At 40.0% G+C, this 12,936-nt stretch overlaps 1 protein-coding gene across 3 annotated transcripts in view; it reads right to left on the bottom strand.

The window, feature by feature from the left end:
* The window catches only part of nav2a (neuron navigator 2a), a 174,675-nt gene that overhangs the window by 103,662 nt on the left and 58,077 nt on the right, over nucleotides 1-12,936 (bottom strand). The gene's annotated exons all lie outside the window — the stretch shown is intronic.

The raw sequence follows: 12,936 nt of genomic DNA, 5'->3' as shown, positions 1-12,936 counted from the left end.
CAAAAGTTACAGTTAAATGAACTTGCATGGCAGTTCATACAGTGTCAATTTAATGTGTTCCACTAAATAAATACTAGGGATGTTTGATATCACTTTTTTTCCAGACAGATATCAGTACGACGTACACAACTTTTTTTTAGTAGTCACCGATACGATATAAGTAGCGAAACCACTAGTACTTTTGATACATAAAATAAAAATGATTTTAAAGAAAATCTGCATAAACCAATATTGCATTTTTTTTCCTTCAAATTGCATGAAATAAATGGCAATGTTCTACTCTTAATTTCTTTCTCATTTCTAAATTCTTCTCATTTCTAATCTTAAAAGGGCAAGAATTGGCTATCGTCGTTAATGAATATATTAAAAAATAAAATAAAAAAAGAGAGAGCAATGATGATGACATGTCAAATCGGTAAAATTACCGAATGAACAATACTGAGCTCTCCAGGAAAAAAAAAAAAATAAATAAATAAATAAATAAAGAATTGGCTATCGCCGCAAGGGTACACAATTTGACCAATTTCATATATATATTTTTTAAAAATCTTTCTTTTTGGTCAATCCACACGTGTCATTTTCACACATATATATATAATATATACATTGCATCATCAAAGAGAGCAAGCCGCCATTTTCAAGACTTCATATTGGTATATATGTATATATATATATATATATATATATATATATATATATATATCTCAACCTAGAAAATTGTTTGACCGATGATAAAAGACAATGACAAGACTTGATGTACAACCATAAACACTTTGGATTGCAATTTAAAATTGACAAGTACAACACTAAAAATACCTCCCCAACAATAACAACACAAAGCGCGTAATTCCGTGATCATGCATGTAGTACAAGCATTTCCAATTGGACTAATCATTGATGTCATAACAAATGCTTGATTGTTGTCATTTGTGTTTCCTATTCTGAAGATGAATTATCTTTGTGTTCCCTCTCTTGGACTCAATGGAGGTTTGCTTTTGTTAAAGAGCAGCCAATTAGTAGAGTGCGGTCAGACCACAGCAGGCTGCTGAGCGCGGGAAAAAAATAAATACATCTTTGCAGTCGAGCTGTAATATATACACACTCACATGCACACACATGAGATGTTAGCATTTACATAATTACGGATTATTGTAACTGGATTAGGATTAACATACTAAATGTATCATCTCCAAGATGATCCAAAATCTGTTGATCTGATTTCAAGATCAGTTTTTCTAACTGCTGATCGAGCGACAACATCGGTCACACCGGAGGATCTTGTCACTTTGTGTGTGTGTGTGTGTCACTGTCTGGATACTTTGAGGGAAATATTTACACCATAATAACCCTGATATAGTGTTAGACTTTTGTGTTGTGTGTAAACCTTCATTCAATTCCGTCAATATTTACCAGCAATAAAAGAGTAACCTCGTCATGAACTGATGGCTTCTGGCGGCTACAACACACACCCATCATATCCTGTGATCAAACCGTGAACTGTCTGACGGAATCACATCGGAAAGTACGTTTGCCGCCCCCGCCCCCCTCACCCCCGCCTCACATGTCACTCGGAAAATGGAAAGTGGGAAAAACATGCGCCGCTCATCACAGCAAAAGGGAAACTTCCATTATTTTCCCATGATCCACTAGCAAATCACAACACAGCACTCGGTGAGCAGGAAAACAAAAGCAGCTGAATGTAATTTATGCAGGGACGGTCGAAGGTACCCGATGACAGTTCTCTGTAGTCTATTAATAGAGACGGTTTGGCTGTAAATGGGCCTGTTATTGACAGTAGGAACCAGGACGCCCAGTGACTTTCTGCTAGCCTCCTTCATGTTTATTCTGTATTCTTGCTTAGAATAATAAACATCTGTGTGGGGTGGACGGTGCGTGCCTGCGCTGCGCTACTGTAACTATGGAGATGTTGTCAACAGAGATTACACGGAGTATCAAATAATCCTGTGTTAAAAGTTCTGAAAAGGTCCTCCTTGTGAGTCATTGTAAGAGCCTCTTTCCTTTTTGGTATATTCACATTTCAGGGATTTTAACATGAGTGGGATGACACTGGAATAAAGGTAACTGATGTGATGCACTATCATTATAGTGTTGGAATTTTTCCTTTTAGTTTCTTTTTATTTTGTTTTGAGTTTGTTTTTCTTAGCTTTAATTCGTTGTTGGCGGTTCTGTTAGTTTTTACGGAAGCGTATTGCATTCACTTGAGAAAAAACAAAAAAATCCTGTTTTTCTGATTAAGTTTTGGGTGAGCTTTGTTTTTTTTAGTATTTTTTTAAACTGTCTGTTTTTCTGAATATTTTTTTATTTTTTACTGATTTATTTTTTCTGTCACAAAAAAAAATCCGAAAAACAGGCTGAAAAAAATTATTCAGGAAAAACGGGGAAAAGAATATTCCAAAAAACAGGGAAAAAAATATTGAAAAAAACTGAAAATAAAAAATATATATATTTTTTTTTTACCTCTGAACTCCAAGTGACTTGTTGCAGACTCGCACTTTCCCGCAAACCTCCATATGCAATAAGATGGTCATGTTTACTGACTGACTCTCAATAAAGGAATGAATGTGTTTACTGTATTGTGGTTTGTTCTCTAATCTCTGAGGGAAAACCCTTTTTTTTTTATATTCAGAAAAACAGAAAAAACATATTCAGAAAAACAGAAAAAATATTATTTTATAAAACAGGGAAAATTACTCAGAAAAACAGGGGCAAAAATATTCTGAAAAACAGAGGAAATATATATTTTTTAAAAATACCCAAAAAACAGGGGGGTGGGGGGATCAATAAAACAGAAAAAAAATACTCCAAAAAAAAACAAAGCTCCCCCAAAAATTTTGTCAGAAAAACAGGACTTTTTTAAAAAAAAAATAATAACCATGTCATAGAACAAAGCTCTTTGGCCATTTCATTGCACTTTGCAACTTGACAAGAATTAGACAACCTAGATGTTAAAGGTGATGTAAATGTTCACATTCACTGGGTGATTCAAAAAGATCAACAGGCAGGAGTGAGTTTGGCCCAAAATCTTGGCGAAAACACAGAGGGAGCCACTGGGCAGGTTTTAACAGCCTGTTCATGCCTGCAGGGTACCCAAGAGGAAATTGCTGCCAAGCGCTGCCCACCCAAATTAGCACCACTTACTCACAGCTTCCATTCAATAAATTCTCCTCCCTTGCACGATGACGTCAAGCCAACAAAACGCCCTTTTAGCAGAGGAAATAAAAAGAAATGTGACGTTACACACCTGCTGCAGGAAACTGTTCGAGAACGAAGAACACCATACGTGTAAGAGTTTTAAAGTAAGCCAATTGGCTAAAGATGGTTTCCTGTCGAATGGATTTTTATATTGAGTCGTTAAAAAAAAAAACTCTTTCAAAGTCTAACAGCGAGTCGTTCGGATGTTCAAAGCTCGGTAAAGGGAAATAAATCTAACCCTAAGACGCAAAATGGACGAGTAATTAAAGCCGCTTATTTGGCAGATGTTGGGAAGATGTCTCTAATGGAGGGGCGGCACCGAATGTGCGTGTGTGCTGTATATAAAAAACGAACAAACCTGTGAAGGCGCTCGGAAACTGAGGGCAGACGTTTAGGACTTTAATGGGGGAAATGCAAATTGGACATGAATGTAAAAGGGCCCACACATATGTAGCACAGACAAACCAACACGTACACTCATAAAACCCCATCGTAAGAAGCTATAGTCCATATTTCTGGAAATAAAAGCAGATGCTTGTTGTATAATTTGAGAGTGGGCATGCTAGGTCACATCTCATATATGTGAATGCAGCCTGACACCAGGAAGCGTGTTACCTAGCAACAGTGGGATTGCAATCATTTGTAATGGTTTCAATGAGGAGTTGTTTTTGGATTACATTTTTAAGTATAAGCTGGAACTGCTACACTCCCAACACATAAAAAAACAAAAGTTTGGTAATAAACTGGTTGTAAAGAGTGTCACAAGTCAGGTTTCCATCCAATTGTTTAAAAAAAAAATGGAACGAAATTGACATCTGGCTTATGTTGGTTTCCATCTGTTCTTCTTTTGAGAATATTGAGAGAGGAACTCCGCCGCTGTAGGTGGCGCTATACACCGTAGAGATGTGATCTACCAGTAATTTAAAAGAAGAAGAAGAAGACCAGGAAGTGACTGGGCTGTGCGATGACGTCATATGAGTTTTCTTTTTCCATCTAAAATAGCATTCATATTCGCTTCTTTAATTAATTCCAAAAAGATTTCTGTTTCGTCGTCCCCCCCCAAACATACCTGACTTTATCGTCCGCCATTTCTTTGTGACTACAAACGTACGCGTGATGTAATATTCGGTCAAAACGTGCGACGTGTATCCGGTCTTGTCGGCGGTTTCCATAGCCAAAATTGGCATTTTTCGACATGCTTCAAAACCCACCCCCTTCTAAGCGTAAAACTTTTTGGGGGTGAATTTTGGGCCCTTTTTCGAATTTCTAGCATTCGCATTCAGTTTTATTTTCGCATTTCTTGACAAATCGAATAAAAGGCAAAAAAAATTCAAGAGCATCTTTTCATTAAATCTGATTTTGCATTTTTAAAAGATTAGCTTTGCTTAAATATCTCAGCGTGATCTCATTAATAAGAAAACATGATTATGAAAATTGAATAATCTGCATAATTTGATTATCTCTAATTCCTGCTCATATTTTAGTGACATTGTCCCCCGGCTACACACATAACCAAAGGCAATTTGAATGCATCCTTCTGGCTGAGTTGGTTTTAGTGGAGCAGATGCGCCTTGAAATGTACATCGACTGTTTCTGACAGCGGCAATCTGGAGATCAGATTAGAATGTGTGCTCTTTATCACACTTAGCAATCCTTTAAAGAGCTTAGTGAGTGGGTCCAGTCTGCTTCTGAACCAGCATGCTGGGTCAGGAAAGTACCCGCTCGACGTTGCCCACTCTCGTCACCGCGCTTAATCCTGTTTTCTGCAGCGTAGACCCGGAGGGAAAGAAAGCCGGGTCTGTCTGTGCCACAACACGGAGCGAAGGAAAAGGTTGAAGAGAGCAGCTCAAGGTTACAAGCATCACAGACTCTCTTTTTTTTTTTTTTTTTTGTATTCACACACTTTTTCCAAAGCTTTACAAGCTCTTTTGACATCAAATAAATCAAAAAATTTTGGGGACTTTGTCCAACCAACACAAACATCCACAATTGCATCCGTTTCATTATAAATACAAAGGAAAAAAAAGTTATGAATAAGGTTATGCAAATTCATAGCTATTTTGCTCGTTATCGCTTAACCCTGGAGAACCCAAGAACCCTTTTCTTCTTTGGAAAATTATGAATTATACATTAAATGACTGCTATAAGTTCACTGAACACCAAAATATATGTTTTTTCAATTTTAACCCTTTCTTTTTAACTAGCTCAGAGTTGCTCATTTATCAAAATATATATATAAAACATACTCTTAGGCATTCTGCAACATGATATGAAATAGAATAACAAAAAAATAATAATTTTACCATCTGATGGTTTGCTGAGAAGATGGTTTTGTTTGGATTGATTTCCAGCTCAACAAAACAGCATGTTTGTTGCCAGCCATCTTGTCACCACCATTCTGGCTCATGTAAGTGCAATATTCATCCACTAGATGGCCCCATGCAGGGGTCAGAAGTGGCACTCTGGACTTTTGAAGTTAAATTTGTAAAAAAAAAAAAAAGAAGAAGGTCTTTGTTATTTGAGTAGCAGAATTTATAAGGGCCAAATTTGACCCCATGGGTTCTCCAGGGTTAAAATGAATGTCTACTTTTGTCCAAATGCAAGCATTTTCAAGAAACTGAAGCAGCCAGAGGAGACTGGAAAAATAAATGCACCAGATGACAAATGTGCAAGTGATGTAGGTATGCACCCGGTACGGTGCCATTAAACTCAACTTGACTCACTTCACAATGAGCGGCAGTTTGGGCGGATGGAGAACAAATCTTTCAAGAGGTTTCAAGTTGTTGACTTCAACTTTCTAAATCTAATCATCAAACAAAGAGAATCAACTTTTCCTTCGAAATGCCTCCGCTACCTTAACGCTAACACATCATGGGAAACGAATAGCATCGATGTTGCTCAGATCTGCATTCGCTAGTATTTGTATTGTCATTAGCACAGAATGACCAAATCAACTCGAATGGGTAACACAATGTACTTTGATATACTTTGTAATTTGACAATATTTAAAGGCATACATTCTTATTCGACCAATTCAACCTACTGAGGACTGACAGTTTTCTTATTGAAAATAAGTTTTGAGACTCAGTGCAATTTAACCCTGGAGAACCCACGGGGTCAAATTTGGCCCCTATAAATTCTGCTACTCAAATAACAAAGACCTTTTTTTTTTTTTTTTTACAAATTTAACTTCAAAAGTCCAGAGTGCCACTTCTGACCCCTGCATGGGGCCATCTAGTGGATGAATATTGCACTTTGTAATTTGACAATATTTAAAGGCATACAATTCTTATTCGACCAATTCAACCTACTGAGGACTGACAGTTTTCTTATTGAAAATAGTTTTGAGACTCAGTGCAATTTAACCCTGGAGAACCCACGGGGTCAAATTTGGCCCCTATAAATTCTGCTCCTCAAATAACAAAGACCCTTTTTTTTTTTTTTTTTTTACAAATTTAACTTCAAAAGTCCAGAGTGCCACTTATGACCCCTGCATGGGGCCATCTAGTGGATGAATATTGCACTTACATGAGCCAGAGTGGTGGTGACAAGATGGCTGGCAACAAACATGCGGTTTTGTTGAGCTGGAAATCAATCCAAACAAAACCATCTTCTCAGCAAACCATCAGATGGTAAAATTGTGTTTTTTTTGTTAATCTATTTCATATCATGTTGCAGAATGCCTAGGAGTATGTTTTATATATATATATTTTGATAAACTAGCAACTCTGAGCTAGTTAAAAAAAAGGGTTAAAATTGAAAAAACATATTTTGGTGTTCAGTGAACTTATAGCAGTCATTTAATGTATAATTCATAATTTTCCAAAGAAGAAAAAGGGTTCTTGAGTTCTCCAGGGTTAATTTAGATCAAGGTGTTCACGTGCCATAAAATACAATAAAATAAAGCTGTATAATGTATTGAAAAAAGGCCCAACCTGCACATGCTCACAAACACACACCCGATCGTCACCCAACGCGATTTCCCTGCACAGGACCTGGCGGATTGCGCAACATGTGTGTTCTGACCACAGGAGCCGCCCCCGGAATAGCTCTCTTTCAGGAAGAGAAATAAATATCTATTCACAGCGGGCCGCAATAGACACCAACTGGACTCAAGATCAGACATAATAACTTGATGATGTCAAATATGGTTAATGTAAAGAGACAGCACAGCTAAATAATGACACGGCTTGCTCTATGGTGTCGTTGCTTTCGGGGAGCCCAGAACTTTTGTTGCCATTAAAGTGGTCTTCTGTTTATTATGACAGCTTGAAAGCTTGCAATAAATTGGAAACATTAAAACTTTAAGGAACAATTACATGGACTCTGGAGTAAACATTCACACCAGTTTCTGGTTAAAGAAGACAAGTTTGAGGGGGGGGGGGAGGACACACACAAGGAAGGTTCACCTAAGACACATGCTTCATTGTCAAACCCGGCAAGATCATTGAAAACAACAATTGTTAGAAAGTAACAAGGTTACACACACACACACATACACATATTCACCCCACATACAAAATAAAAAATAAAAATAAAAAAATAAAAAAAATAGAGAGCAATGATGATGACATGTCAAATCGGTAAAATTACCGAATGAACAACACTGAGCTCTCCAGAAAAAAAAAAAAAAAAAAGAAAGTATCAAGGTACAAATACTCTGTTACTGAACTCAAGTACTGGGAGCTGTAAAGTCAAATATTGTTGAATTTTGATTAAGATCCAAGTCGAAAAAACAGGGATCAAGAAGAATTAACAAGTACGTAAACAAATTCAGAGGAGCAAACTATTCGCCATCCATTGTTTGAAGTTGTCATTTACCTCAGAACCTAAAAAATAAATAAATAAAAAAACAGACAAAAAAGACGCTTCAGCTGTTTAAAAATTCTCTATTTAAAAAAAAAATGTTTTAAATGTTTTAGGTTTAGCCAATGTAGCGCTTTTTGTTGCAAGTTAGCAAAGCAACAAGAATGTTGTTTTGCTAGCATAAAAGTTGAGCCGACGCTAACTAGCCCTTGAATAACGTGACCTGTTAAAATGGTTACAGTATTTAATTGACAGAAAAATGTGTTTTGCTTTTGTAAATGAGTTCAATTAGCAGTTCTACTTTTACTCATCTTTTAATCGAAGTATTTGTACTGCAGCCTGTGAGTAATTTTCCCATCACTTGAGAGAAGCGGCACATTAAAACGGAGGCGAGGCTCTGAGCGGGTCGGAGAAGAGGATGGGAGGCGGGAGGGAGGAACACGCTGAGGAGGGGCTGAAGCTTGCTGGTTCCAGCTGGGAGCCACCGAAGCCCGAAGCGTCCTTTTACAAGCCGCAACCACGTCAGATCACATCAGCGTCGCTGGCAGCTCCTTCGCCGCACGCACACACATTGCAAAAACATCCCCATCCGAGGCAATGCAGAAAAAGATGAAAAACCCTGAAATGGGCCTACATGATGGGATTCTTATCCCACGGCCCCCGTGGGCCGATTTGCCAGCGGCCACTTTGGAGAAGCTGCGCTACGTGCACACGCACGCACATGCTACCCTTGTGTTAAACAGGGATGAACTGCAGGTAAGCACGTTCGCTGGCCGATGCTCAGAATGACGGATGGGCCCGAAAACCCTTTTTCACTGCTCATGCATTGTTTTCACTTGGACTTTTTCTTCACTCATGATGAAACAATTTGCCTTTTCTCTGACTCCGATAATAAAGGCTTAACTTTGCTACTCAACGGTGACTTGGACAACAAGATAAAATTGTAAGGCAGCAGTACAAAATGTGTCAATTTTATGTGAACAGCAACCTGACATTTAGATCTTAAGAACAGTACGATTATGATGTTTAAACATCCAGATATGTAAAATACGGGTGGTTCTCTGTTTATTAATTGTCACGTGGCACAAAAGGTCAAGGTTGTTACGATGGGCGTGAGAGGTTGAGGGATGGTGGACCATAAGGCGGGAAAAGTCGGCAGGGAGACATGAATGAAGGGCAATGTGAAGAACTTTATTGAAAGCATCGAGAGAAAGCAAAGTAGACCATGACTGGACTGGTTGCCATGACTGGACTGAACTGGGCCACTTGGCAGAACGTGGACGACTTGACAGTGACGAGGACGACTAGACTGTGACGAGGACGACTAGACTGTGACGAGGACGAATAGACTGTGACGAGGACGACTAGACAGTGACGAGGATGCCTTGATAGTGATGAGGACGACTTATCTGTGACAAGGACGATTTGACTGACGAGGACGACTTGACTGTGACGAGGATGACTCGACTGTGACGAGGACGACTAGACTGTGACGAGGAGGATTTGACAGTGATGAGGACGACTTGACAGTGACAACTTGGCAGTGACGAGGACGACTTGACAGTGATGAGGACGACTTGACAGTGACAACTTGACAGTGACGAGGACGACTTATCTGTGACAAGGACGATTTGACTGACGAGGACGACTTGACTGTGACGAGGATGACTCGACTGTGACGAGGACGACTAGACTGTGACGAGGAGGATTTGACAGTGATGAGGACGACTTGACAGTGACAACTTGGCAGTGACGAGGACGACTTGACAGTGATGAGGACGACTTGACAGTGACAACTTGACAGTGACGAGGACGACTTATCTGTGACAAGGACAATTTGACTGACGAGGACTACTTGACACTGACAACTTGACAGTGACGAGGACGACTTATCTGTGACAAGGACGATTTGACTGACGAGGACGACTTGACAGTGACGAGGACGACTTATCTGTGACAAGGACGATTTGACTGACGAGGACGACTTGACAGTGACGAGGACGACTTATCTGTGACAAGGACGATTTGACTGACGAGGACGACTTGACAGTGACGAGGACAACTTATCTGTGACAAGGACGACTTGACAGTGACGAGGACAACTTATCTGTGACAAGGACGATTTGACTGTGACGAGGATGACTTGACTGTGATGAGGACGACTAGAATGTGACGAGGAGGACTTGACAGTGATGAAGATGACTTGACAGTGACAACTTGACTGTGACGATGACGACTAGACTGTGACAAGGACGCCTTATCTGTGACGAGGATGACTTGACAGTGACGAGGACGATTTGACTGACGAGGATGACTTGACTGTGACGAGGACGACTAGACTGTAACGAGGAGGACTTGACAGTGATGAAGACGACTTGACAGTGACAACTTCACTGTGACGAGGACGACTAGACTGTGACAAGGACGCCTTGACAGTGACGAGGACGACTTATCTGTGACGAGGATGACTTGACAGTGACGAGGACGATTTGACTGACGAGGATGACTTGACTGTGACGACTAGACTGTGATGAGGACGGCTTGACTGAGACGTGGACGGCTTGACTGAGATGAAGACAACTTAACTGAGACAAAGACGACTTAACTGTGACGAAGGCTTAGCTTGATGCGAGAAACACAGACACCCACACATAACGTCGACAATGCTTCCAAACCGACTGGACACGTCCACACAAAAGCCAGTTTCTTGGCATATACATTACAGCCGTTAAAGGTCCTCAGCGTCTTCTTCTGGACACACGCAAGTCTTGAAACGCTTCTGTGTGTACGAGATTTGTTTGAGGAACCCAATTTTTGCTTTGCTTCCGTCTGGACGGGGCCTCAGACAACAAAGAACAAGAACACCCAAAACCAAAGAAAAACCCAACCGCACAGAACCGAAAGGTGACAAAAGCTGCTGTCCTCTTAGAACAAACTCCATCCACGGATTTTCACGGAGAAGCGGCTCTTCGGAAACTATTGGGCTGCCGTTCCGTGGCAGTCGCTGCAGGGAGGCGTGCAGCCATTTTAAATGAAGTCTTAGAAGAGCCGATCCAGTCCACGCAGCTTGAATAAACGTATTTGGACAATAACATTCCTCTCGCTCAACATTGGGCCGAGTTTCTAATAGATTGGTTGATTCAGAGGGGAAGTCGGGGACACACGCAATCTCCTCTCCCTCCTCTCCTCATTAATCAGCTCGGTTCGAAATCATTGGATTCATTGAAAAAGAGAGACGTATTTAAAATGGGTTTGAAGAGAGAGAAAAGATTCAGACTTTGAACTTCACTGCTCAGTACTTGTCAAGGTATGGAAAGTTGGTACATAATTAGAACCGAACTGAAGTTTATTATTCATCTTGAGGGAAGCTCGCCGTCCCCTTGGCTGAACCACGCTTGCAAATGTTTGGAAACTTTGGAAAACGCCACAAAGCCACGTTTGTATTCAGAGTGATAACATCGGGAAGTCTGAACCGGTCTGGTTGGCTTTGCTTCCTAGGACAAGCTTCGGACCCCAGAACTGTCTCTAACCCCAAATGGGATTAGGATTGCAGGAAGAAAAAAAAAAAAAGAATAAACGTCAGCTTCAATGTGGTTGACTTCGACTTTAATTGGCTGCTTAACTGAGCCGGCTCAGCTGAACTTCTGCTCGTCGGGGTCACCGCGTTTACGTGAGGATTCAATGAAACGCAATTGTGTTGTTATTGACAGTCTGTGGGAGGCCGCGGGGACGCCACCACAGCCAATAGAGGCGGGGAGAATATAATCTGTGTTTACCTTGGTGGCCACAGGCAAACCGTTCTGGAATCAGGTGGATTTGAAAGTGACACTGCTAACCCTAAAGTTATTGTTGTTTGTCTTGGAAAATTGTCACCTTTGCCTCTGAATTTGCTTTATCACAAGAAGGTCATATGACCATGACCCCCAGCGGCTGCTGCCTTCAATTGCCTTTGAGTCACGGACAGTTTTCTTTGTCGCAAAATGTCTTTGTGACAGGCAAAACATCTTTGCGACTTTTTTACAAACTCAACATTTGCTATGTTCGCAAGCAGCGAGTTAGGCAAAATATCACAAACCGAGAAACCAGTCAAATAGGAAACAAGGATAAGGTAAGGAAATGTTTTCTTTTGCAGTTTTGCATGTGTTGAACACTTTGCGCGACAAACGACCCACAACGTGTGTGATGTGGGCACGACCCTGGGAACGGAGGACCCTCAAAAGGTTGTCGTAGCGCTCTCGCCATATATCGACCGTTTTCTGGTTTGCTAACACTAGCGCTGTCATTATCCCAAAATTTTGAATCGATTAATCTATCGATTATTCAATTGATTAATTGACTAAGAGGTTCATTTTAATTTTGCATTAAAGTGTATTACAAAAGCAATTTTTTTTTACCCGATTACTGTTTATTACCTCATTCACTTGCAGCCATTTTCACTGAAGCAACCCCCTTCGCTATTTTACTGACTGAAGGCCCACAGAATATTGTGTCCTATTGCTATAAAAACTAAGAATCAAGCAAAAGAAACATTAGTCTCTTCTTTCATCAGGAAAAAAAAAAGTATGTTTCTACCTGTTTCCATTTTGCATAAATTAGCATAAGAATATAGCTAAGTTTCATCATTATTCACAAATCTGTTTAGAACTGTGGGGAAATCAGCTTCTTTGCAACATGGCCCTGGTTGACCTCTTATGCTCTGCTGCCACCTGCTGGCCGTTTTTGTAATTACTACCATTGCTTCACCCGTTCTCTGCAGTTCAGGCTGCAACGATGCCTTCTGTATGCTCTAGCCTAAAAAATAAAAAAAAACATAAAAAATGTATAAATATGTCTTTGGTACACACAAAACATTTAAAATAGAACATATTTATATGTTTTTGGGAGGAAATGAGTTGTGTTTATTTCGTACTTCGTATG

Source organism: Vanacampus margaritifer, chromosome 4 (assembly GCF_051991255.1).
Source record: "Vanacampus margaritifer isolate UIUO_Vmar chromosome 4, RoL_Vmar_1.0, whole genome shotgun sequence".
NCBI lineage: Eukaryota > Metazoa > Chordata > Actinopteri > Syngnathiformes > Syngnathidae > Vanacampus > Vanacampus margaritifer.
Note: the sequence above shows the minus strand (reverse complement) of the source record. Positions and strands in the feature narration are given on the sequence as shown.